This window comes from Furipterus horrens, unplaced genomic scaffold (genome assembly GCF_987537825.1).
Source record: "Furipterus horrens unplaced genomic scaffold, mFurHor1.1.pri manual_scaffold_1, whole genome shotgun sequence".
Classification (NCBI taxonomy): domain Eukaryota; kingdom Metazoa; phylum Chordata; class Mammalia; order Chiroptera; family Furipteridae; genus Furipterus; species Furipterus horrens.
The window spans coordinates 141,218,304-141,244,908 of record NW_028327171.1 but is presented as its reverse complement, the minus strand read 5'-3'; the positions used below and the strand labels follow the sequence as shown (position 1 = coordinate 141,244,908).

The following is a 26,605-nucleotide window of genomic DNA, read 5'->3' as shown; positions in this document are numbered from 1 at the left end:
CCCAAATACAACTTTTAGAGTCTTCTGAAAACTGTGCTGCATTAGATTATCTTTGAGATAATTCTTAAGTTAGCGCCTCGAGGAGGTTCAAAGAGGAGGCTTTACACTTTTTCCTCCACCTGTATCACAGTTTGAAATGGAAAACGTGAGTTGATGGTGATTTTCCATACGAGGTGGGTTTCAGAATGCAGCCCCCATGTGCCATGGCCCATCCTGGTTATTTGGTGTTACCCCTTAAGTTGATTTTAAAGCTCAACATTGTGGTCAGGTGAAGGAGCTGGTAAAAAGAAGTCCAGTATAATTCAGTAGAGCCATTTTATTGGATTCTCTTAACCTGTTTAACCTTGAGGTAAAGCCTGGCAGGAGTTTCTTGTAGGAACCCACAAACCAAGTGCAGTATTGAATTTTAATGAGTGTATTCCAGGTCTGAAGTGGAATAGATTTTCCTCAGCTCCCACTCCCCGTTGTTTCGTATTTTCCGTAGTATTTTATATTTAATGAAGCGATTTTAGAATTGAGGGTTGGAAGAGTACCGTTTGATTCATGAAACTTATTTGCCAAACTTGGAAACTGAATTGGTAAAATCTGAACCATGATGCTGAAATAAGGTAGGAAACAGTGAATTTTATGGCATTACCAATTTAAGAAGATGGCTTCTTTACTCCCGTTTTGAAACTGCATTGATGTTTTAATTTTACAGGACCACAGAAATACAGAATTTTCTATTTGTGAGGAACATTGGCAGTTTAATCCAACCCCATTATTTTATAGGGAGAAATTAATTAGAAAGTTTTTTGAAGAGATTTAACAGGAGCTGAATAGAACTAATAGACCTTATTAACTAGATACTTAAGTAGATAATTCTGACCTCCCCAGTGGATATTCTTGTACAAAAATTTGTTTTGATTATGGTATCTTATAAAAAGCCAAGTAATTACTAAATTTTTATTTTTCCCATTTTCAGTAATTGCCTTAATTTGTAATTTGGACCCATTAGAAGCAAATGATACAAATTAATTATAGTTCAGAAATGTTTACATTCTATCAATTGAAACTACTTTCCAGTTAGCTTGAATTTAGTAATTATTTTTATTTCAGTAATGTTTACTCATATTCTTGATTCTGATAGTCTGTGTCAATCCTAGGAGATTGACATTTCAAGAGTGTTGCGATGTTTATAACCATGGTATTAATTAAGAATAAAGGTCCTGTACACATGTAGTAATCAAATTCCAGCATCCCCAGCATCATCACTAGTGGTCCTCAAATGCAGAATCCCTGAAGCCCTTGCTGGGATGGGCTGAATTCTTTGTGTCTCCCACATCCCAGTGTTTAGTGTAGGCATTTAGTAAATACTTCTCGGTTTGTGTGCACTTTCCCTGGTGGGGGCTACATGAAAGATGAACCTTGTTGTATCTCTGTATGCCTTGTGTCAAGTGTAGTGGATATTCTGTAAATGCTTGTGGTCTTCAGTTTAACCAAACTTAAGACCATAACAGAATGGCCTGAAAGTTGTGAATCATTGTAAACCTGAAATACTTCATTTCTGTTTTTGTGTTGAATCAGATACTCTAGTAGGCTGAATTCCAGTACTGAAAGATAGCAGGTATCAAATATATTAGAAAAAAATTGAGAATTTTGTTTTTTAACATATATTACTCATTGTGAAATTGGGAAAGGACACCATTACTTAAATCTTTTGGTAGAACACCTCAGTCAAGCTAAAAACTGAATTTTCCACTGGAAGCAAAGTTCGATACCATGAGTTGAATAACCCTAATTGTTACTGTAGGGCCATTTTAATTAAAGCCTTGATTTCACTTTATAAGGATATACTTTTCAGCAAACAGACCTTCGTAATAAACATGACTGGGAGTTCAGACTACCTTGGTAATCTGTTTTGAAATGATATTTTACAGTGTTAGGCTATGTTTGATATATCGTTCTTCATGTTGGTGATGCTGTTTAAAAACAAAACACAATGAACCCATTGTATTTTCTTTTTCTCTAAGTGTTATCTCCTTGTTCTTTAATAGAACAGAATAGCATGTTTTGTTTACTTTAAAAAAGTAATAAGGAAAATTGTCTAGTATTTCTTTCAGAAAGTACCACCACTCCACCCTTTGAATAGCCTTGGCAGATAATGTTTGGGCAAATGCAGTGCCAATTCCATAGAATGATTCCTATTTGAATATGTAATCATATAAATAATATCCTTTATAGGAACATCATCTTTGGACTCCATGCAGTTTACTTTCTACTGACACTATTAAAAACAATTGTACAGTAGATTAGGATGGTGTTTAATTTATAGGGATCAAATAATTATATCTCTCTCAATGCTGGTTCATATGTCAGTGCTAGTCTACACAGCCTACCCACTGTCAGTGATGTTTCTTCCACCCAGTTCTTAAATTGATTTTTAAGACTGAACATAAAGTATAATTGGTAGGCTCAAAATAGACAGGGGGATGTTAAGAACAGTACAGAAAAGGGTGAAGCCAAAGAACTTACATGCATGAATCATGGACATGAACTAAAGGGGGTATGGTTGCTGGAGGGTAGGGGGGTAAATGGATGGAGTGGGGCAAAGGTAAAAGAAATTGGAACAACTGCAATAGCATAATCAGTAAAATATACTAAAAAAAAAAAAAAAATAGACTGAATACACATTAATACTCCCATCTTCTTCAGAAGGTGGGATCTGGAATTATTCTGGTGCCCTGAGCGTTATTGCTCACAGAGGTAGTGTGTCTCATTGTACCCTTGGCATGTACTCTTGACTATGAGATTCTCATTTTTAGAAACACTGTACTCATTAGGAATTTTGAACTATATGGTATAAACATTTTAGTGAAGTGTGTGTGAAACTTCTAGACTATACCAACTTAGGTTTAGATGGAATTAGGATCTAGAATCAATTAGTAAGAAATAGTAAGACTATTTAGCCCTTTACTCCCACATGTGAAGGTCACAGTTAAGTCATTTAAACAGATAACTTTTTTTAAAATGTTTATTTTTAAAAGTAACCAGAGAAGCAGTTCCACAGTCTTTCTTTAGTGAGTGTTAACAAGTCCATTGAGTTAATGTTTCTTGTGTAGTTCCTTTTTGTATTTCAGATCCCTTGTGGACCTGGACCTTTGTTTTAAGCCTCTTAACAGCTTGGCCATTTTCCTCTGCTTGCCATCTCTTCTCCCCTCAGGGAGCTGGGATCTGTTCTTGTCCAGAGTCTATACTGGTGTCTTTGTTCAACATAGGGCAAAACTTGCAGAGCCACAATAACTGTTGATACTGCCTCCTCCACCCACACTCATTCGATTGATGCCTTTGATACTGAGGACAGGCCAGCTGAGAACATGGCTCTTGGGCTGTTATCATTTGAGCCCTTTTGAAGGGTCAACTTTTCATTTGCATCAGGCACTCTAGAACACTCTGTACTCCTCCAGTCATTACTTTGACTCCTTTCCTGACTACCTTGCTGTTGGGTTCTCTGTCTTTTTACCTCAGGCACTTAATGGGTGATTTTCATCCAGTTTCAACGGCAACTGATTATTTTCAAGTGTTTGTTTTTCTACCCCAGTCTTCTCTTAGTTTTAAACTTTCATTTTACTAAATACCTGTTATATTCTCCTGTAACACATGTGTACATTATCTGTGTTTCCTTCTAGACTATGTGTACCCTGAGTATTGGGACCAAATCTGTTCTGTTTGTGGTAGTGTCCTCAGTACTCAGCTCATAGCAGGTGATAAATAAATAGTGATTTGATATAAATTCATCCTAACAGTAAATCTGTTATCAGTATGGGAAACCAACTCATAATAGAAATTTAGAGTTCATACAAGAAGTTTAGACATTTCACCATTAGTAGAGAGTCTTTTTATTTTAAATTATAAGCATATTCTTATAAAATAGCTTCATCAGTCATCTGGCAGGGAATTTAAGAAGAAGAAAAGTATATAATTTTCACCATGTATGTTAGGTGTTCCACATTTCAATTTTTCTTGAGTTTGATTAATATGTACGTATATATTATTTTATATTTCTTTCACATATAAGTTCTATGGCACTATAAAGAAATGAGTTTAATGGCCCTATTTTTGTTCATTAGTAATTGTATACTAAAGAGTAAATTCTCATTAAATACCCTTAAATGCCTGTTCATAAAAAGGAGAGTCCTCTTTGATTTTGTGGTCTATACAGTTCCAATTATTGTATTGAGGCAAGTCATCAAACTCTTTCAGTAGTATAAACCTTTAATTTGATTTCAGAACAGTAGTCATGTATTGAATACCCAAATTACTATGCCTTTTAACAAGTAATGCTAACACTCTATATTAAAAAGGTAATGACCATAACTTTTCTTGTAGAATTTCTTGTGCTAATTTTTTTTAATGTGTTTTATTGATTATGATATTACATTTGTCCCAATTTCCCTTCCCTCTGCTCCCCTCCACCTTGTGGCCCCCCTCCCTCCAGTTGTCCCCCCCTTTTAGACCTTGTCCATTAGTTGTGCATATAGTTCTTCTCAACCTCTCTCTGTCTATTCCATTCCCTCCTACCATGATCCTTAATTCCTATATCATCTCCCTCCCTCTCCCCGTTCCCCCTCCCTGTTGACCTCCCCCCAATATGCTCCCCATACCTATAGTTCTTTTTCCATTCTCGTTGCCTGTTTAGTTTGCCTTTGTTTCAATTCCCTAGCTTCTGTTGTTTCTTGTGATGCAGTTTTCATTTTAGATTTCATAGTTTTGATCCTCCTTTTTCTAAACCAGTCCCTTTAACATCTCATATAACAGTGGTTTGGATCTAATGAACTCTTTCAGTTTTATTTTGTCCTGGAAACACTTTCTCTGCCCTTCTATTCTGAATGACAATTTCGCTGGATAGAGTATTCGTGGTTGTAGGTTTTGGATTTTCATTACTTTGAATATTTCTTGCCAGTCCCTTCTTGCCTGCAGGGTCTCCCTTGAGAAGTCAGCTGATAGTCTAATTGGGACCCCTTTGTACATGATTCTTTTCTTCTCTCGCTGCTTTTAAGATTCTCTCTTTATCTTTAATTTTTGACATTTTGATTATAATGTGTCTTGGAGTGGTTCTCCCTGGGTCCAGTTTTTTTGGAATTCTCTGTGCTTCCTGGACCTGTAAGTGTATTTCCTTCCCCAAGTTTAAAGAGGACTTATGAATTAAGTTTCCCTTGAAGGCCAAAAATCTCATACTTTTAATGGTAGTTCAGTATGTGTGTGTGTGTGTATAGGAGGGGGTGTAATTTTTGTAGTGGTATTTTTAAGTGGACAGTTTACTAATTATGTTGAGGTAAACACTCTACAACTCTAAAAGGAAAGCTTCAATTATCTGAATGAGATGAGGTACATGAAATTAATTCAGATAAGTGGGGGAATCCTTAGTGTAAATGATGCATGTCAAGGGACATGACCTCAATCATGATTTTTTTTTTTCAGTATATTCGTCAGCTGTTTTTACATTATGAGATTGTGAACCTTTTTTTTTTCTTTCCTTTGGTCATGCTAGGAATCATTGATGGGAGGAAGTAAAGTTTGCTCGGTAGTTTTTTTCCTTTGCCACAGAGGGAATCCAGAATGTTGTATTCTGTGACAAGTATAATTGCTCATTTCTTGCTTGTTCTGCCTACCCTTTTATGGTGGTATACCACAGCCTTCCATTTTGTCACCTTCCTGTCAAATGTCAAATGTGTGTGGGAACTCCTTGAGAATACTTAAAAAAAAAGAAAAAAAAAAAAAGGCACACTTTTTTGTTCAGTTTCACGATGTTTATACTTCCCAAAAGTTGACTTACACACGTTATAATGGTGAATTGAGCTGTATAGGTTTTCATTCCTTCCCTGACTCACTTAGGGTATAATATTAAGCAATATCTTGCAATGTAGGCCCTTAAAATAGAAACAAATATTGGAACTTAACCCCTGACCTTTACAGATCCTAAGTTGATATAAAAATTTTATTGATTGATTAGAGTTTAGGAAAATTTCAGGAAAATGATTTCTGCTACCATTTACTAAGATTTGCAGTATTCCAGGGTTCTTGGCATCTGATGTAATTTGCAGATAGCCCTGTAGCTATGATGACAATTTTCTCTAGACTTTTCTTGTTTTGTTTTTAAAGGGAGGAAAGCTTATCTCAGCCCCAGAGATATATGCTTGACACCTCTTTTTAAGTGAATTTTACTTATTACAACATTACTTATGGATGCTTTTCATAAAGCACCTGAGAACATGGCTCCTTATTTGCAGCATGCACCAGCTTTCTTTTAACCTCTTGGTCTTTGAGATACAAGATGATTCATATCTTTTTTACCTTAGGTGGAGTGGATATGTTATCATCAAGCTCTGTATCCAGAACCCCTGAGTAATTTCTAGGTCATTGCCTGAGACCTCTTAAAAATATGCAGGCTGTGTGATTGAAGAGTTTAGACTTTAGAGTCTGTCCAAATTCATTTTGACTCTACTGTGTATGAATGGCTTATATTTGGGAGAAGTTAGTTTCTTCTCTGGGTTTCAGTTTTCTCTGGGGTAGTATCACTGGGTATTGAGTGTTTTTAAAAGTAATTAATCTTAGCTGCATTGGCTTGTCATATACAGAGAAGTATTTAATAATGTGAATTAATGAGCTATTTACTTAGATCATATTTTATAAGGAAGTAGGTTTTGTTTCATTTGTTGACAGAGATAATCAGATTAGTAAAAAATAATTCCAGATAGTGATCTTGCTCAATTGATTTTAAAACTATATAAGATTCTTGGAACTATCAATCTATATACAAAGGATATACTTACTGATGGTGTGGCATAGAGAGGCAGAGAATACGTAGTGTTCTTGTTGGAGTATGACAGATTTGGATTTGTGTATAGATATTCCAACACTTGGGTGACCTTGTACAGGTTACTTTACTTTTAGATTAAAATTTTCATCTGTTAAAAGGGTAATAAAGGTATTGTATAAAGAATAATAAAGGGTAAAAAAGGATAAAGGTTTAGGAGTTGAGGTATGCAAAATACTTAATAACTGAGTCTATAAATATTGGTAGTTGTTATTGTGACCTTGGACAAGTGACTTCTCTTTCCACTTCAGGTTTCCTCATCTATAGCATAAATATATCAGAGAATTAGTATATATAAATGCTCATTAAATATTAATTTTTATTGTTATTTGTATTAATTCAGTTCAGAATAAATTGGGTCAATTCTGGGTTAAAAGGAAAGAATTTGTACAGCTATTTAATGTACACATATTTCTTGTGTTGGAGGATATTTATTTTAGTATGGATTTGGGGATGGTAACTTATTCATAGCTTTCCTTAAGTGTTTTCCTTAAGATAGTAGTTCTCAAATTGTGAACAGACCTGTGGAGGTCCCTGAGACTTTTTCAGGGGGATACATGACATTAAAACTATTTTCATAGTGATATTTACTTTTTCTTTTCTACTGCTTTGACATTGGTCATGATGATAGTACTACAACCATGGTGGGTAAAACTGTGGGCATTTTAGTAGAATTGAATGGCAGTGGCACCAAAGTATATTATTATTTATTGTATTTTTCATAGTTTTTAAAAAAGCTAATTTTATTTGAGTATCCTTGATGAAGCAGTAAAAATTAATTTTATTAAATCTTGATCCTTCAGTATACTTTGCTTTAATATTCTGTGTGATGAGGTAGGAAATGTGTAAAAAGCACTTCTGCTGCCTATGCAGAGTACATTGATTTTCTCAAGGAAAACTCTTATATGATTTTTTGAGTTGCTAGCTGAACTAGCCATATTTTGCATGAAACATCATTTTTACTTGAAAGAATGACTAACAGAAAAACTTGATTATTTAGACTTAGATATTTGGAAGTCATTTTCTTGAAAGTGACCGAAGTGAGCCTGTCACTTCAGGGAAAACAATTGACAGTATTTGTTGCCAATGAAAAAATTTGAGCTGTCAAGTGAAAATTAAAATTTTGCTTAACTTGTATCACCTGCTGTGCTCTTGTCAGCTTTCCAATACATAAAGATTTTTCTGATGGGATAGTGATATTAATGAATGTTTTTGCTCTGATATCAGTTAATAAATTAATTATATGAAGATTAGGAATATCTTCAGAACTCAATGAATCAATATTTTCAAAGTGGTCAGTGTTACAAAATTATAGGTAAAAGACCCTTATAAAAAGCAAGTAACAGTACAAAATGTTTATGTCATACTAGATTCCATTTATACCTAACTCAAACTCCTACTTGTCAAGTTTTGGTGTAGTATCAAAGAAGAACATCCACAGTTATCTGAAAAGGCTATTAATATTAACATGTACTTTCTTTTTTCTTACTGCATATTTGTGTGGGACTCCTTTTTCACATAGTTCATTCAAAACAACCTATTACAACAGATAGAACGTGGAAGGAGATATGGAAATCTAGCTATCTTCTATGAGTTTGACATGAAAGTAATTTGCAAAAGTTGTGAAACAATATCATTTTTTTTTATTTTTATTTTTTTTTAGGTATATTTTATTGATTATATTGTTACAATAGTTCCAATTTTTTCCCCTTTGCTCCCCTCCGCCCAGCACTCCCCTTCCCCAACAATCCCCTCTCCAAGTCCATGCCCATGGGTCGTACATACCAGCTCTCCCACCGCACCCTTTCATATATTCTTCTTCTTTTTTAAAAATAATTAATTAATTAGTTAAATATTTTAACAATAAAAAATAACAATCCCTCCCTCTCAGACTTAAGACCCTTTACAATCTTATAAAGGACAATGGACGAAGGTCTCGAGCTCCTCTAGCTGCTTCAAGCTGGACATGGTCGTCGTCCTACCTACCCTTGGGTCAAGAAATCCCTAATAAGAGTGGGGGTGTGGAGGGGAGGGTAGCCTTCCCACATGGGGAAGGATCGTGCAGACTCCAGGTTGGTTGGCTGTCTCTGGACAACAGCATGCTTGGTTTAACAGGCTGGCATCCTTGTTGTATTCTGGGGGCAACAGGGTTAAAGGACATCATTGAATCCGTAACCACTAGATGACAAAAGACAGGTATTAATTTTTCAATGTCCCACATTAGGGAAAAGAAGGGTTTCTTTGGAGGAAGGTATGCCAGGTACATCTCACCTGTCCAAAACCCTTTTGCCCATTATACTTAGTTTGGGCTGAGGGAAATAGTTTAGGTTTCCCCCCTCTCAGGCCTCTGGGCTCTTTCTGTCCAAGACATTAGGATAGAAAAGAGAAACCAGTTTTAAAGTGAAGCCCACAGACCACCCCGTTCTTCACCAACCCAGCCACTTAGTTCAGCCAAACCATTGAGTCTCAGGAGGCAGCAATGCAGACAGGATTAAGTGAGGCCTATACGTATAGACAATCACTCAGGTAATGAGATCATAGGCTTATGCCCTTTGAAAACAAAAAACACATGTTAATTTATGTAACATAACCCACATACAAGTCTCTAAATCTGTAGGACTGTCTTATCAGAAAGACATCCAGTTGCAAGGCATTTGACATTCTTCTTGCCTGTAAATTAAACATCTTTGATAATGCCACAGACATAGTTTAACTTTCAAATGAAAACAAATTTTAAATGAAAAGAAACTTTAAAGACGGTTAGTTGCACTACTTTATATAGTCTACCACTGGGCATTGTGATCTTCTTTGAATCGTGATTTTTCTCCCTAAGATTACCCTCCTTGTCATTAAAGGGACAGCATTAAGTTCATTTTTAATTTATCCTGTTCATTTGCATAAACACAACAAGAGCAGCAAATGATCACTTATGATCTTTAGTTCTGCTTTGCTGGAACTTACGCAAGGAACATTTAGGGTGACCTTCAGTCTCCCCTTCAAGGCACAGAAGCAGATCCACATACCTGGCATTCAGCCTTGCCTGTAAACACCTGTCTTTTCCAGGTCCTCCTGGTTTTCCATTGTGCCTTAAGGTCCCTTCTAGCCATCTGTCAGGAAAACAACCTTCATTCCTTCCCTGGAAAGATTGCTATGGACCGCTCATCCATCCAAGGTACCAGGCCTTTTATCTCATGGACTTCTATTACCTTTGAAAGTCAGTCCCAGTTGCTCAGAGCTTTTTGGTAACAACCAAAGCCCAAGCATGTCTCCTTTATGCATGACATTCCATTCAAAGTCTTAGTTAAAAAAGAAAAAAAATAACCTCTATTAACAACTGGTCTTACTAGTTTTATGCAAAGAAAGTTAGGTCATTACTTCTTTAGAATGCCAAATTCTGGAGGAATCAGATAGGGAGAAAATATATACAGTGTGAAGGAAAATTCTTGTCCTTCTAATATTCACTGAACTTGCATTTCTATTCTTTATATTTTTATTTCTTTCCCCCCACTAAAAAATTTTGTTTGTTTGTTTTTCCATTACAGTTGTCTCACTTTTTTTCCCCCTCTTGCTTCCCTGCACCCTGCCCCCCCTTTCTTCCACATTCAGTCTCCACCCAGTTGTCCATGTCCATGGGTCATTTATACATGTTCTTTGACTAGACCCTTCCCCTTCTTACCCCTTCTCTCCTTCCCATCTCCCCCTTTGTTACTGTTAGTTTATTCCTTGTTTACATACCTCTGGTTCAATTTTGCTCATTTGTTTGTGTTGTTCATTAGTTTCCTGTAACAGGTGATAGCATAAGGTAATTTTCTTTTGTTGCCTGGCTTATTTCGCTAAGCATAATTCTCTCTAGTTCCAATCATGTTGTTGCAAATGGTAGAAGTTCCTTCTTTCTTTCAGTACTTATTCATTGTCATTTTCCCCCTTTGTACTCGTGTTCCTCTCTGTCTCTCTCTGTTTCTTCATCTTCTTAAAGCAGACCCTTTAGCATCTCTTGCAATGCTGGTTTGGTGGAGATGTATTCTTTTAGCCTTCTTTTGTCTTGGAAACTCCTTATTTCACCTTCCATTTTGAATGAGAGCCTTGCTGGGTAGAGTATTCTTGGTTGTAGGCCTTTGTTTTTCATTGCTTGGAATATTTTTTGCCATTCCCTTCTGGCTTGTAGTGTTTCTGCTGAGAAATCTGATGATAGCTTTATTGGAGCTCCCTTGTATGTTATTAGCTGTTTCTCTGTTGCTGCTTTTAGGATTCTCTCTTTGTCTTTGAATGTTGGCATTTTAATTATGATGTGTCTTGAAGTGGGCCTGTTGGGGTTCATCTTCATTGGGACCCTCTGTGCTTCCTGGATTTGCATGATTCTTTCTCTCCTCATGTTAGGGAAGTTTTCTGTCATTAGTTTTTCAAAGAGGTTTTCTATTCCTTGCTCTTCTTCTTCTTCTGGAATTCCTATGATACGTATATTATTACATTTCATGTTGTCCTGCAGCTGTCTTAAAGCCTCTTAAGTCTTGTTTAGTCTTTTTTCATTTTGTTGCACTGTATGTGAGTTTTTGTCTACATTGTCCTCCAGCTCGCTGATCCGATCTTCTGCTTCCTCTAGCCTGCTTTTAATTCCTTCTACTGTGTTCTTCAATTCAGAGATCGTATTCTTCATTTCCTCCTGGCTCTTATTGATAGCTTCCATGTCCTTTTTGATGCTGGTATAATTCTTGGTAAGTTCCTTATAGTTCTTCTGGAGTTCACTGTAGTTTTCGCTGAGCTCATTGAGCTTCTCCATAATTCCTGCTTTCAATTCCATATCTCATAGTTTGCTCCCCTCTATTTCATTTAGCACCCTTTCTGGGGACTCTACCTTTCCTTTCGGTGGGGGGTTGTTTCTCTGTCTCCGCATTTTTGTGACTCCTATTGTTTGTTGGTGCTTCTTAGAATGATCTGCACTTCCTGGATCTGCCCCTGGCGGCGTAAGATCATGTACCAGTCTGGGCCTAGGCAGCCTGTTGGAGACTTCCAGGGATCTACTGCCTTTGTCTGGCTTCTTAGTTGTTAATCTATTCAATCTGTGATTAGCTGTCAGGCTTAAGGACCATGGGTGTGGCAGCTTAATTCCTGTAGGCAGGGCTTTTGCTTCCCCTCAGGCTGAGGCCACTTGGCCAGGAATGGTCTGCTGGTCAGGCTGTGATGTAGCGGCCTTTTCTGTCTCTCCGTGGTTATAAGACTTCTCTCCAGCTGGTGTTCGGTTGGTTATTCCAGATGATTTCTCCAAAATTACATTGTAAATCCAGACTAGTTCTAGGAGGAAGTTAGTGTAGCTTACACTTACTCCTCCGCCATCTTGTTTCTACAATATCATTTTTGTTAAGTTTTTTTGTTTAGGAAAATTTTCTTAAAATATTTTTTGTTATAAAAATGCTATTAGAATTTTAAAATGAATTAATAAAGTTTTCTCATTTAATTTTTTATATGGTAAATATTGATAATTATAACTCACTTCAGCAAAAGCTCTTGGGAGTTCTCAAAATTTAAAAAATATTTTATTTATTTAATTTTAGAGCGGAGGGAGGGAGAGAAGGAAAGAAACATCTGCCTCTCACACTCCCCCCAACCAGGGACCTGGCTGCAACATAGGCATGTGCCCTGAATGGGAATCAGATTGGCAACCTGAGTCATACCAGTCAGGGCGGGAGTGCTCAATTTTTGAGAACACAGGAGGCCTGATGCTTAAAAGTTTGAGACCTTTTTCTTTAATGGGAAGAGGCTGAATTCATCAAATGGGTGAAGTTCTCAACTTTTAATCTATTGAGTATTTCTTTGGAATATGGAGTACATGCCTGTAGTTTTCTGGTTGTAAGGACATGTCCCTGGACTTCCATGTCTTTACCCAAATAGGCAGAGGTTTCCTGTATTTATTTTGAAGATTTTTGTTTTCATCTCAGATTGATGCTATCTATATGGTTGCTATCCATAACTGAGATTTGGTTAATGGTCATTTCAATCAGTATCTTTATTCTTTTATTTTTTTTAAATTTATTTTATTTTATTTTTTTGGTTTTTCAATTACAGTTGTCCCCTTTTCTCCCAATTTCTCTCCCCCACCCAACACACCCCCCTCCCGCAATCATATCCCTCTCCGTTGTCCATGTCCATGAGTCATTTATATATGTTCTTTGACTAAACCCTTCCCTTACTTATCCCCCTTCTCTCCCTCCCCCCGCCCCCCTATTGACTGCTATTCTGATCTTTGTTCTATTTAGTTCTTTTGTTTGTGTTCTTTAGTTTCCTGTATTAGGTGATATCATATGGTATTTTTATTTCTTTGCCTGGCTTATTTCACTAAGCATAATTCTCTCTAGTTCCATTCCATCCATGTTGTTGCAAATGGCAGGAGTTCCTTCTTTCTTTCTGCTACATAGTATTCCATTGTGTAGATGTACCACAGTTTTTTGATCCACTCATCTACAGATGGGCACTTAGGTTGTTTCCAGCACTTAGCTATTGTAAACAGTGCTGCAATGAACATAGGGGTCCATAAGTTCTTTTGAATTGCTGTTTTAAGATTCTTCGGGTATAATCCTAGTAGTGGAGTCACTGGTTCAAAAGGCAGTTCCATTTTTAATCTATTGAGGTAATTCCATACTGTTTTCCACAGTGGCTGCACCAGTCTGCATTCCTACCAACAGTGCAGTAGGGTTCCCGTTTCTCCACATCCTCGCCAGCACTTGTTGCTTGTTGATTTGTTGATGATGGCCATTCTGACTGGTGTAAAATGGTATCTCATTGTGGTTTTTATTTGCATCTCCCTGATGGCTAATGATGTTGAGCATTTTTTCATGTGTCTATGGACCTTCTGTATGTCCTCTTCGGAGAAGTGTTTGTTCAGGTCCTTTGCCCATTTTTTAAATGGGTTGTTTGTTTTCTTGATGTTGAGTCGTATCAGCTCTTTATATATGTTGGAAATCAGTTCCCTGTCTGTGATGTCATTGGCAAATATGTTTTCCCATATGGTTGGTTTCCTTTTCATCTTGCTGATGTTTTCTTTTGCTGAGCAGAAACTCTTCAGTTTGATGTAATGCCATTTATTTATTTTTTCCTTTATTTCTCTTGCTTTAGGAGATGTATCCGTGAAGAGATTGTTACGTGAGATATCTGATATTTTCTTGCCTATGTTTTCCTCTACGACTTTTATGGTGTCACGGCTTACATTTAAGTCTTTGATCCATCTTGAGTTTATTCTTGTGTGTGGTGTAAGTTGGTGGTCTAGTTTCATTTTTTTGCAGGTCCCTATCCAGTTCTCCCAGCACCATTTGTTAAAGAGGCTCTTCTCACTCCATTTTATGTTCCTTCCTCCTTTATCAAAGATTAGTTGACCATAGAGGCCTGGGTTTATTTCTGGACTCTCTATTCTGTTCCACTGATCTATATGTCTGTTCTTATGCCAGTACCATACGTTTTGATTACAGTGGCTTTGTAGTATTGTTTGATATCTGGTGTTGTGATTCCTCCTGCTGTGTTCTTCTGTCTCAAGATTGCTTTTGCTATTTGGGGTCTTTTTTGGTTCCATATGAATTTATGGAGTATTTGTTCTAGGTCTGTGAAATATGTCATTGGTATTTTAATAGGGATTGCATTGAATCTGTAAATTGCTTTGGGTGGTATGGCCATTTTGATGATGTTGATTCTTCCCATCCAAGAACATGGTATTTGCTTCCATTTATTTGTTTCTTCCTTAATTTCTTTCTTCAATGTTATGTAATTTTCAGAATACAGGTCTTTTATGTCTTCGGTTAAGTTTACTCCTAGGTACTTTATTTTTCTTGTTGCTATAGTAAATGGTATTTTCTTTTTTGTCTCTGTCCCTGCTATTTTATTGTTGGTGTACAGAAATGCCTTAGATTTCTGTATATTTATTTTGTACCCTGCGATTTTGCCAAATTCACTTATTATATTGAGTAGTCTTTTAGTGGAGTTTATAGGATTTTCTAGGTATACTATCATGTCATCTGCATATAATGAAAGTTTTACTTCCTCTTTCCCAATTTGGATGCCTTTTATTTCTTTTTCTTGTCTGATTGCTGTGGCTAGGACTTCCAACACTGTATTGAATTGGAGTGGAGAGAGTGGACAACCTTGTCTAGTTCCTGAATTCAGGGGGAATGCTTTTAGTTTTTGTCCACTGAGTATGATGTTGGCCTCAGGCTTCTCATATATAGCCTTAATTATGTTAAGGTATGCTCCCTCTATTTCCATTTTGCTTAGTGTTTTCATCATAAATGGGTGTTTTACTTTATCAAATGCTTTTTCTGCATCTATTGATATGATCATGTGATTTTTGTCTTTCATTTTGTTTAGGTGATGTATTATATTTATTGATTTGCGAATATTAAACCATCCTTTGCATCCCTGGAATGAAGCCCCCTTGATCGTGATGTATGATCTTTTTGATGTATTGCTGGATCCTGTTTGCCAATATTGTATTGAGGATTTTAGCATGTTCATCAGTGATATTGGCCTGTAGTTTTCTTTCTTTGTTGTGTCTTGGCCTGGTTTGGGGATTAGAATAATACTGGTTTCATAGAAAGAGTTTGGGATTTTCCCCTCTTCTTGGATTTTTCGGAACAGTTTGAGGAGGACAGGAGTTAGTTCTTCCCTGAATGTTTTGTTGAATTCGCCTGTGAAGCCATCCGGTCCAGGGCTTTTGTGTGCAGGGAGATTTTGGATTACTGTTTCAATTTCCCTCTTTGTTACTGGTCTGTTGAGACTTTCCACTACTTCTTGATTCAGTTTTGGAAGGTTGTATGCTTCTAGAAATTTGTTGATTTCTTCTAGATTGTAAAATTTCTTGCCATACAGTTGTCTGTAGTAATTTCTAACTATCATTTGTATTTCTGTGGTATCAGTTATGATTTCTCCTCTTTCATTTCTGATTTTGTTTATTTGGGTCTTCTCTCTTTTTTTCTTGATTAGACTGGCTAGAGGCTTGTCGATTTTGTTTATTTTTTCGAAGAACCAGCTCCTAGTTTTGTTGATCTTTTGGATTGTTTGTTTAGTCTCTATGTCATTTAGTACTGCCCTGATCTTGATGATTTCGTTCCTTCTTCTTGCCCTAGGCTTTGATTGTTGTTGTTGTTCTAGTTCTTGTAGCTTTATGGTGAGGTTTTTTATTTGAGATTCTTCTATCCTTTTCAGATATGCCTGTATTGCTATGAATTTCCCTCCTAGGACTGCTTTTGCTGTGTCCCACAGGTTTTGGGCTGTTGTGTGCTCATTATCATTAGTTCCTAGAAATTTCTTGATTTCTTTTTTGATGTTATTGTTAATCCATTCATTATTTAATAGCATGTTATTCAATCTCCATGAGTTTGGGTGTCTTTGATTTTTTTCTCTGAGGTTGATTTCTATTTTCAAGGCATTGTGATCTGAAAAGATGCTTGATATGATTTCAATTTTCTTGAATTTGTTGAGGCTTGTTTTGTGTCCTATCATGTGGTCTATCTTTGAAAATGTCGCATGTGCATTTGAAAAGAATGTATATTTTGCTTCTTTGGGGTGGAAAGTTCTATATATATCAGTTAGGTCCATGTGGTTTAGTATGTTGTTCAATGCCTGTATATCCTTGGTGTTTCTTTGCTTTGATGATCTGCTATTGTTGATAATGGAGTGTTGAAGTCCCCTACTATGTGTGTGTTGTTGTTGATATCCTTTTTGTGGTCTTCTAGTATTTGCTTTATGTATTTGGGTGCTCCTATGTTGGGTGCATATATGTTTATCAATGTCATATCTTCTTGATGGATTGTTCCTTTAAGTATTATGAAATGTCCTCCTTTGTCTCTTTTTATTGCCCTTGCTTAGAAATCTGTTTTGTCTGATATGAGGACTGCTACCCCGGCTTTTTTTTCTGGTCCATTTGCTTGGAATATTTTTTTATATTCCTTTATGTTCAGTCTGTGTAAATCTTTTGTTTTGAGGTGTGTTTCTTTTAGACAGCAAATATGTGGGTCCTGTTTTCTTATCCATTCCGTTATCCTATGTCTTTTAATTGGAGCATCTAATCCATTTACATTTAAGGTTATTATTGATGTGTATTTATTCATTGCACTTTGTACCTCTGTTCCTCTCCTCTCTTATTCTTTTCTTCTTTTTTCTTAGAACACACCCTTTAGCATCTCTTGCAATGCTGGTTTGGTGGAGATGTATTCTTTCAGTCTTCCTTTGTCTGAGAAACTCCTTATTTCACCTTCTATTTTGAATGAGAGCCTTGCTGGGTCGAGTATTCTTGGTTGTAGGCCTCTGTTTTTCATTGCTTGAAATATTTTTGACCATTCCCTTCTGGCTTGTAATGTTTCTGTTGAGAAATCAGTTGATAGCCTTATCGTAGCTCCCTTGTATGTTATTTGCTGTTTTTCTCTTGCTGCTTTTAGGATTCTCTCTTTGTCTTTGAATGTTGCTTTTTTAATTATAAGGTGCTTTGGAGTGGGTTTTTGGGGTTCCTCTTCATTGGAACTCTCCGTGCTTCCTGAACTTGTATAACTTTTTCTCTCGTCAGGTTCAGAAAATTTTCTGTCATTATTTCTCCTATCAGTTTTTCAATTCCATGCTCCTTTTCTTCTCCCTCTCTAATTCCGATGATCCTGATATTATTTCTTATCATGCTATCCTGTAATTCCCTTACATCTTGTTCATATGTTTTCAAACTTTTTTCATTTTGCTCTATTGTCTGGGAGTTTTTCTCTACATTATCTTCTAGCTTACTAATCTGATCCTCTGCTTCGTTTAGTCTGCTTTTGACTGATTCTACTGTGTTTTTCAGTTCAGAGATTGAATTCTTCAATTCTTCCTGGTTCTTGTTAACAGTTTCTATGTCTTTTTTTATGCTGGTGTAGTTCTCTGCAAGTTCCCTGTAATTTTCTTGGAGCTGTTGGTAACTTCCTTGGAGGTTGTCATAGTTGGTTTTAAGGATGTCGAGTATATTGAGCTTCTTTACCACCATTGTTTTGAATTCCATGTCTGACATTTGGGCCATGTCTATTTCATCTATCTCTCTGAGGATTCCTCTTTTCTTTTCATTGAAGGGTTATTTTTGCGTCTTACCATGTTGGATTCTTTTTGTTTGATTTTATTTATTTATTCGTTTTTGGGGGGGGGATGGTCTGCTTTGACTTCCCTCCTTTGTGATATGAGATTCTTTATGGGAGATCTGGGGGTTTCAGTGGTGCAGTCTCTTTGACATCCTGAGCCTGATGTTCTTGAGTTACCCTTTATGTCGTTTGTTTATGCTGTCTGGTTATATTTCAGATGTTCTTTGGTAGGATCTTCCTTCTGGCTAGTTGGTTGGGAGTCACTCTATGCACTTTGTCTTGAGTTCTTTTGTGGAGATGCTGTTAAAAACATAAACACACAGCCCAGGCAGGAGACCCACACCCTCAAAAAATATCCCCCACCCTCTATCCCGCTATCGTCTGCCAACGAGCCCGTATTAATATAAATGTAAAGAGATTAGAGCTTTTATATTATAAGAAGAATAGATAAGAGTTGTTTTTAGGGAGGAAAAATGTAATTTTTGATAGAGGGGGTGATAGATTAATAATAGTTGAGACTATGCAAACCAGTAGGTAATATTTACATTGTATGTTAATAAAAATAGAAGAAAAGGATGGAATAATGCATAATATAGTAAGAAAGTGGGATTGTATTCTATTGGGTTTATATAGTAATTATATTCTATTATTTAGAGTGATAGGGGGGCTAAACTAGACACATAAACAAATAAACAACAATTGAAGAGAAAGGATGAGAAGGAGAGGTTATATGCAACACGTTTGAGATAAAGTTTGTTTTTCTTTTGGAAGGGAAAAAAACAAAAAAATAATAAAAGAAGAAAGAAAGAGAGAAAAGAAAGAAGAAAGAAAGAAGAAAAAGTAATAAAAAAATAAAAAAAAAATAAAATCCCAAGAAAAAAGAAGAAAGAAAAGAAAGAATAAATAAGAAAGAAAGAAAGAAGAAAGAGAGAAAAAAAAAAGTTAAAAAAAAAATAGGAGGGATGTTTTTACTCCGTTTTAGCCTTGGTGTGTCGCCTTCTTTTTCTGCGTCCACAGCTGGTCTAGTGTGGCGGTTCAGAGGTTCTTGTTTGTTGCATCACTGGTGTGCGCCCGCGGTTGCTGGCACTGCGCGTTCCCTTGCTGCCCGCTGGAGCCAGCTGAGGTATCCTTGCGCGGGCGCCCCTGCACAGGTGGGGCTGCCCGAGAGCTTGCCCCGGGATTGGCGCCTATTGTCCCCGGGCTGAGGTGTTTTTGCCCTCACGCGCCCGTGCCCTTAGTCCCGCTGAGCCGAGCTCCAGGAGTTGGTCTCTCACCTCTTAGGACGGGGCTGCGGACACTTGTGCTCAGTGGAAGTGAGCGTCTTGTGAGTCGCTGCCGCCCGCTGTTCCAGTGCTGCAGCCGCCCGCCTTCCCTCACCTGTCTGGGCAGGCACGAACAGAGCCTGCGCTAGTGGTCTGCTTTCCGGCCTGGGGCCCGGCGCCCACGGGAGCTGGTAGGGGTGTCTGTGCACGGTCCTCTGCGTGTTCAGTGGGCCCTCCGTGTGCCCGTTGGGGCACTGATCTTATGTCCGTTGGGGAGTGTCCGAGGGACGTCTGGACTCACTGCCCCACACATCTGGGCCAGTGAGTGAGAGCACTTCCCTATGCGCACCCCCGGGACCCAAGGGTAGGGTTGGGGAGTGGATGAGTGCGCCTCTGCGCCTGTGCTCCTCAAGAATGGCCTACCACCCCCAAACTTTCCTCCCCTCTCCACCATCCACTAGAGAAAAATACAAAGGAGAATTATGTTCTCACTTGCCGGGCAGCACGCTGTCTCCTGTCCTTCAGCGCCAATGCCACTTGGTCGAGTCCTGTCTCTGCCAGCGGGCAGAGATCCGCTCTCCTCCCGACTCCTCTCCAGGGCAGCCTTCCATCCACCGAGGACCACACACTCTGCTCAGCCCTGTGGACTCATCCTCCGGCTGCAGGAAAGGGCTAGTGGGCTCCGCTTTTGTTCCCTAGGGCTGGCAGGTCCACGTTGGACCAGATGGACGCGCTGGAGATGCCATGGCGCTGGGTATCCCGAACAGGGTTGCTCAGTCCCGGCAGCTCTTCCAGCAGCAATAGCGGCGGTAGCAACAGAGGCGGTAGCAGCAGCAGCATCTTTATCCTTGACATCTCTCTTTGGTTGTGAGCTATTCATGCAATTTTCCAATCTGTTTTTTCACCATGGCAAGCTACTTTAAGGTTGTAGTTAAATTCACTTTGCTGAAAATACACTGCCATTCTCTGAAGTCTTTTCACTAGGCTTAGTATGTCTACAGTAAAGTCTTCCTGATATTTCATAGTTATTTTCTAGTTAGGTTAGAACTTATGAATATGTGAATTATTTGCAGCAGTATAATGTGAATTATAATGGGTTCTATAGTGCCATTAATAGTATGAGCATAGTTTATTGTGGACTGTTAACATCTTCCTGTGGGGGAATTATATTTCGACTCCTAGAAATATAGTCAGATACGTTTCTCCATTGTAGTCCAAATGGTGCCAAGAAACTCCCTTTTGCCCCTTAAAATAGAAACGGGTGTTAAAGCTTTAATAGAAACAAGAGGATACTTCATTCTGAAGCTATGCTCAAGAGGCATGGGTATCTTAGGCACCCCAGTGGGTAGAGGGTGGTGGGACACACACTCAGATAAACTAAGTATAGAAACTTGGGGCTAATTAGCAATGGTTGAGGGAAAAAGGAGAAGGTATTCTGCTTGGAAGTGATATATTCCTTTTTGGCAGTTGTTGAAAAGTAAGGAATTATCTTAAAATGGATAATCCTAGGTTGAGAAATCTGTCTATATAGGATTTTGTTCTCTTATGTGGGTATTGTATGAAATGAGCTCAAGAAACAGAATGACAGGCCATTTGGGAAGGTTGATCTTATATATATAGGTCAGAAGTTTGAACATAAAAGGAAATTGAACAACTCTAGGGGCAGTTGTGATCATGAAGAGTAGCAGAGGCCAGGACAGTGTTGAGATATGCAAGCTGTTCACAAGGGTCCCAGACAAATTCACAACACAGGGTGGCTGTTAGAGCAGGTGATTAGCTGGCACAGTTCAGTCCAAGAATGCTGTGATTCAACATCCTGTCCTAGGGTCTCTAGCAAGAAATACAAACTTTTAACACTGGTTTCCAGTATAGGAAGCCTATTATGGGAAAAGGGTGCTATAAAAGCAGAAATCTAGTACCTGGGGAACCAGGGGACACAGAAGAGGCCAATGTTGATGATTAGACTTTGACCTGAAGATGAGCTTTTAGCTGTCTTTCTGCCCAAGGATAGTATTGATCCCTTGGATTGAGGCAAGGCAGAGCCAAAATAGGAAGTAAAGTGACTAAAGTCTGCACTGGAGTGACAGGTTTACCCAAGGAATAGAGTCATGTCTCTTACTTACTGAAAAATGAGTTGATAGGCAATTTTGTTGTTGTGAACATCATAGAGTCCCCGGCAGCCGTCCATCTCGAGAGACGATGGTGTAGCTTCTTAAGAGTCTATCTGCACCGCCGAGAATGGCTGTGCAGTCCGACTCGGGAGTGAAACGGTATCTGTCTCCTCCCGTGTTGAATCGACATCTTGCGATGACGCTGTAGTGTCCTCTCCAGTGAAGCTGAAGCTACAGAGCCTCGAGAGACGATGGTGTAGCTTCTTAAGAGTCTATCTGCACCGCCGAGAATGGCTGTGCAGTCCGACTCGGGAGTGACACGGTATCTGTCTCCTCCCGTGTTGAATCGACATCTTGCGATGATGCTGGAGTGTCCTCTCCAGTGAAGCTGAAGCTACAGAGCCTGGGCAGGGTGATATGGAGGGTCTGCTGTTGCCCATGCAGCAGACCCCCCCTCTCTTCGCAGCTGAAGGATCCAAGGGAAAGACGGAGTCAATACAGCTTGGCTTCAGGTGTGCCGCAGGAGTTGCCGGTGTTGACTACAACGTCAAACCGCCTTAGGGACTCCGGCTCCGGATTTTCTGTCGGGGTTTACTCCCTTAGCCTCTCTCTCACATCATAGAGTACACTTGTACAAAGCCTAGGTGGTAGAGCCTATTACACACTTAGGCTATATGGTATAGTTTATTGCTCCTAGGCTATAAGCTTGTAAAGCATGCTACTGTACTAAATACTGTAGGCTTGTAACATTGTGGTAAGTATTGTGTATAAACATATCTAAACATGGAAAAGATACAGTAAAGATGTTGTATAAGAGAGAAAAGATGGTATACATGTATATGATACTTCCTATGAATGGAGGTTGCAGGACTGGAAGTTATTTCTAGTGAGTCAATGAGCAGTGGGTGAATGTGAAGGCCTAGGACATTACTGCTGTACACTACTGTAGACTTTATAAGCATTGCACATTAAATTTATTAAAAAATCTTTTTCTTCAATAGTAAGTTAACTTTAGCTTATTGTAGCTTTTTAATTCAGAAACTTATTTTTAACTTTTTACTCTTGTAATAACAGCTTACAACAACTTGTAAAGTTATACAAAAATATTTTCTTAATATCTTTATAAGCTTTATTTTTAACATTTGTTAATTTTAATTTTTTACTTCTTAAACATTTTTTGTTAAAAACTAACATATACATTAGCCTAGAACCACACAGGATCAGATCATAAATATTACTGGCTTCCAGTTTCATATGTTGTCTCACTGGAAGGTCTTCACGGGCAGTAACATGCATGGAGCTGTCATTTCCTTTGATAACAATGCCTTCATCTGGAACATCTCCTGAAGGACTTGCCTGAGGCACTTCTTGAGGAGATGTCCCTCTTTTCAGAAGTATGTTTATATTGGTTTGCTTCTTTTTTTAATTATACATTTGCTTGTAAGCAGATAATGTACCATGAACATTCCTCTCTATTAGTGAGAACCATTCGGTGTTGTGGTCCATGTTTTAAAACTTTTGAGGAACTTGTTGGTCTGCAAGAGTTTCTGCTAAACCCTTCACTGTGAATTTTTTTTTGGGTTTCTGCATACCGGGGCCACTGTTGTACATGTGGTTTGTTGTTGACCAAACATCATTGTGTGGCGCATGACTGTGTTAAAAAAATGAATGGAAGTAAATGGAAACAATTGGATTATTACACTTAACTTCTTCATACAAGAGGCAGTAGGTATCATATTACTTATCCACTATATATCCTATAGGCCCGGGGTCAGCAAACTTCTTTAAAGCACCAGATAGTAAATATTTTGGCATTTATGGGTCATATGGTGTCTGCTGCACCTATTTAAGTTTGCCATTGTAGCATGAAAGCAGCTGTAGAAAAATACATAAGTGAACGAATAACTGTATTCCAATAAAACCTTATTATGGAGACTGAAAATTTGAATTTCTTATAATATTTATGGGTCACAAAATATTAGTGTTTTTAAAATAATCTTTTCAAAACTTAAAAACTTTATTTTAAAAAATGGAAAATTTATTCTTAGATCATTGCTGTACAACAATAGGTAATGGGCTGCATTTTGGCCCATGGGATCTAGTTTGCTGACCACTATTTCAGTCAAATAAATGACTGTCAGTTATGATGCAGTAAGCTTAGCATTACTGAAATAGATGTTCTCCAGGACAACACTGTTAGTGACACTGTCTTGTTTTATAGGTGACACAGATGATAAAAATCCGTTCGAGAATTTGTATGTGATACCTGCAGCAGGTTCAAAACCCTCAGCTATAAGACAAACTGGATACTTCGTAAAGATTTTCGTCTGTTATGCACAGAGAGCAAACCTGTTACTGAAATTGTCTGGGTCAGCTGCCTCCTGGGTCCAGTGATGTACTAGTAGACAAAGAAGTTGTAAAAGAAGGCTCACTTATTCTCTGGATGACTGGCAGAATGTGACACCATATGGTATCATGCCCTACTATGATTCCAAGGACTTGACGACTCTATGACTAAATAAAAATATCATTTATTTATTTTTTTTGGTGGGAGTAGTTGAAGTAAATTTGATTTTTAGTTGGGGAATATATACTGTATTAATCCATAATGATATATGGGAATTGCCTTTGTAATGAATTATTAAAATTCCTGAATATTTATGGAACTTATGTAATTACACCTTTTATTATTAGGTTCTCTTACTGTAAGCAAATACTGTAAAGAAAAACCTTTGCTTAACCTAAAAATAGTTAACCAAAAAAGATCAAGGACTATGATTTTCATGTAGAAATTTTTACTTTTTTTACTTACAGTATTCTTGAAAATACTCTTCCCTAGAGTATTTAAAATGTTTCTAGTTACAAAAAGTTACGGTATCCAGAACTTTCTGGGGAAAGATTCTTTTGTGTAGGCTCTTGAATTCACTAGTAAGAAAATCGTACTGTACAGTATTACTTGCATAGGACAATTAATAAATTGATAATAACTAAAAATACCAATTAGTGACTTCAGACCTATTTAAATTTACTTAAAATGATTGAATGACCCAATTAAAAAATGGGCAAGGGACCTGAACAAACACTTCTCCGAAGAGGACATACAGAAGGTCCATAGACACATGAAAAAATGCTCAACATCATTAGCCATCAGGGAGATGCAAATAAAAACCACAATGAGATACCACCTTACACCAGTCAGAATGGCCATCATCAACAAATCAACAAGCAACAAGTGCTGGCGAGGATGTGGAGAAACGGGAACCCTACTGCACTGTTGGTGGGAATGCAGACTGGTGCAGCCACTATGGAGAACAGTATGGAATTACCTCAAAAGATTAAAAATGGAACTGCCTTTTGAACCAGCGACTCCACTACTAGGATTATACCCGAAGAATCTTGAAACACCAATTCAAAAGAACTTATGCACTCCTATGTTCATAGCAGCACTGTTTACAATAGCTAAGTGCTGGAAACAACCTAAGTGCCCATCTGTAGATGAGTGGATCAAAAAACTGTGGTACATTTACACAATGGAATACTATGTAGCAGAAAGAAAGAAGGAACTCCTGCCATTTGCAACAACATGGATGGAATGGAACTAGAGAGAATTATGCTTAGTGAAATAAGCCAGGCAAAGAAAGAAAAATACCATATGATATCACCTAATACAGGCAACTAAAGAACAACACAAACAAAGGAACTAAATAGAACGAAGAGCAGAATAGCAGTCAATAGGGGGGAGGGGAGAGGGAGAGAACGGGGATAAGTAAGGGAAGGGTTTAATTAAAGAGCCTGTATAAAAGACTCATGGACATAGACAACGGGGAGGGATATGATTGCGGGAGAGGGGGGGGGCTGGGTGGGGGAGAGAAATTGGGGGAAAGGGGGACAACTGTAATTGAAAAACCAAAAAAAAAAAAAAAATAAAATAAAAATAAAATGATTGAATGAGCAGGTATGAACTGGAAATAAACCTGTGTATTTACTAAAATTACTAAATCACAAGAAAACTGAAATATCGAAGTATTCTATAAACCAAATCAGTATCTTATTTGGTTAGAGCCCTACATTTGTCATACATCTGTTTACGTCAGTTATAGAGGATTTGAAAGCAGTTCTGGGAAGCGAGGTAGGTAGATTCTCTCAAGGTTGAATCCCATTTCTTTTCTCAGTGAATCGTTAACCTTTTTTTCCCCTTTCTTAGTGTTCAACAAAAACTGGCAGTCCAGGATATAAAACATAGATTACATTTTATATAGTTCATACAGCTCATTTACACAACAGAAAAAGACTCCCTCATGACTTACCTTGAAATCTTTATTCAAGGCCTGTACCATTCAATTTGTCAGTGTGCTGCTTGCCACTATGGCACGTTTTCGGTCAGAATGCAGTGTAACTAACATAGCCTTTCTGCCAGGAGAAAGATCTGCGGGTTGCTGAAGAGTGGAAATTAAACACATCTAATTTACAAGTCAGATTAGAGATGAGAATCATACAATAGCTTTATGTGGAATTGATTTTATTTCATGGTTTTTACACTATTGTTTCATTGAAGTAATGCCTATAACTGAAAGACAGGTGTACTGTAGCATTCGAATGCCTTAAATTCTTTTGAATCTGGAATGAAAGGGGATGTTCTTAGATGTTTAGATCTAAAACTCAGGAATTTTGAAATGAACTGTTCTGTCATTCATTTATTGTGCCATAATTGAACTGCCCTGCAGATTTTGTTTTGGATTATTGTGATTAATATTTGGAAAACTTTACCATTCAAATATAAGATACTTTCGGAAAGACTATGATTTTGTGTGTATGTGAGTGTTTAAAGCAGCAAACACCATTTTACCTTATAAATAGGATGTATTTAGTAAGAAATCTGTAGATTTAACATTGATAGACATTTAAATGAGGAATTCCATTGTGATCTTCTAAGGGGAGAACATTAAACAGAGCACTTTATAGATTGCCTTTATTATTTTTTCCCTAACATAACCTTTAAAAAAATGTAACGTATAGAAGAATGCATAAATATAGCTTGATAGGTTGCAGTTATTCTTATTTCACCTCTTATTGAAATTGAGAGGACATATGAAAGTGAGCCTGAAAAACTAGTTCATTGCAGAAAGGAAGTGCTATTTATTGGGATTTGAGAACATAGTTGCAGAAAAGCATCTATGTTAATCTTTTGGATAGTTCTTAAGCCAATAATTGTTGTGAGTGTAACCAGGAAAAGAAAATCCAGGTGTTTCAAACTAGTTTTGTATCAGTAGTCAAAAGATTTAGTTTCATTCTTTCCCATGAGTT

General features: G+C 37.6%; 1 long non-coding RNA gene across 1 annotated transcript; it reads left to right on the top strand.

Annotated features, from left to right (window-relative positions):
* Positions 1-23,772, top strand: LOC150021987 (uncharacterized). Its single transcript, XR_016509142.1, has 2 exons — positions 1-173; positions 23,523-23,772. It is a non-coding gene; the product is annotated as an uncharacterized LOC150021987 (long non-coding RNA).
* Positions 23,773-26,605: the final 2,833 nt, after the last annotated feature.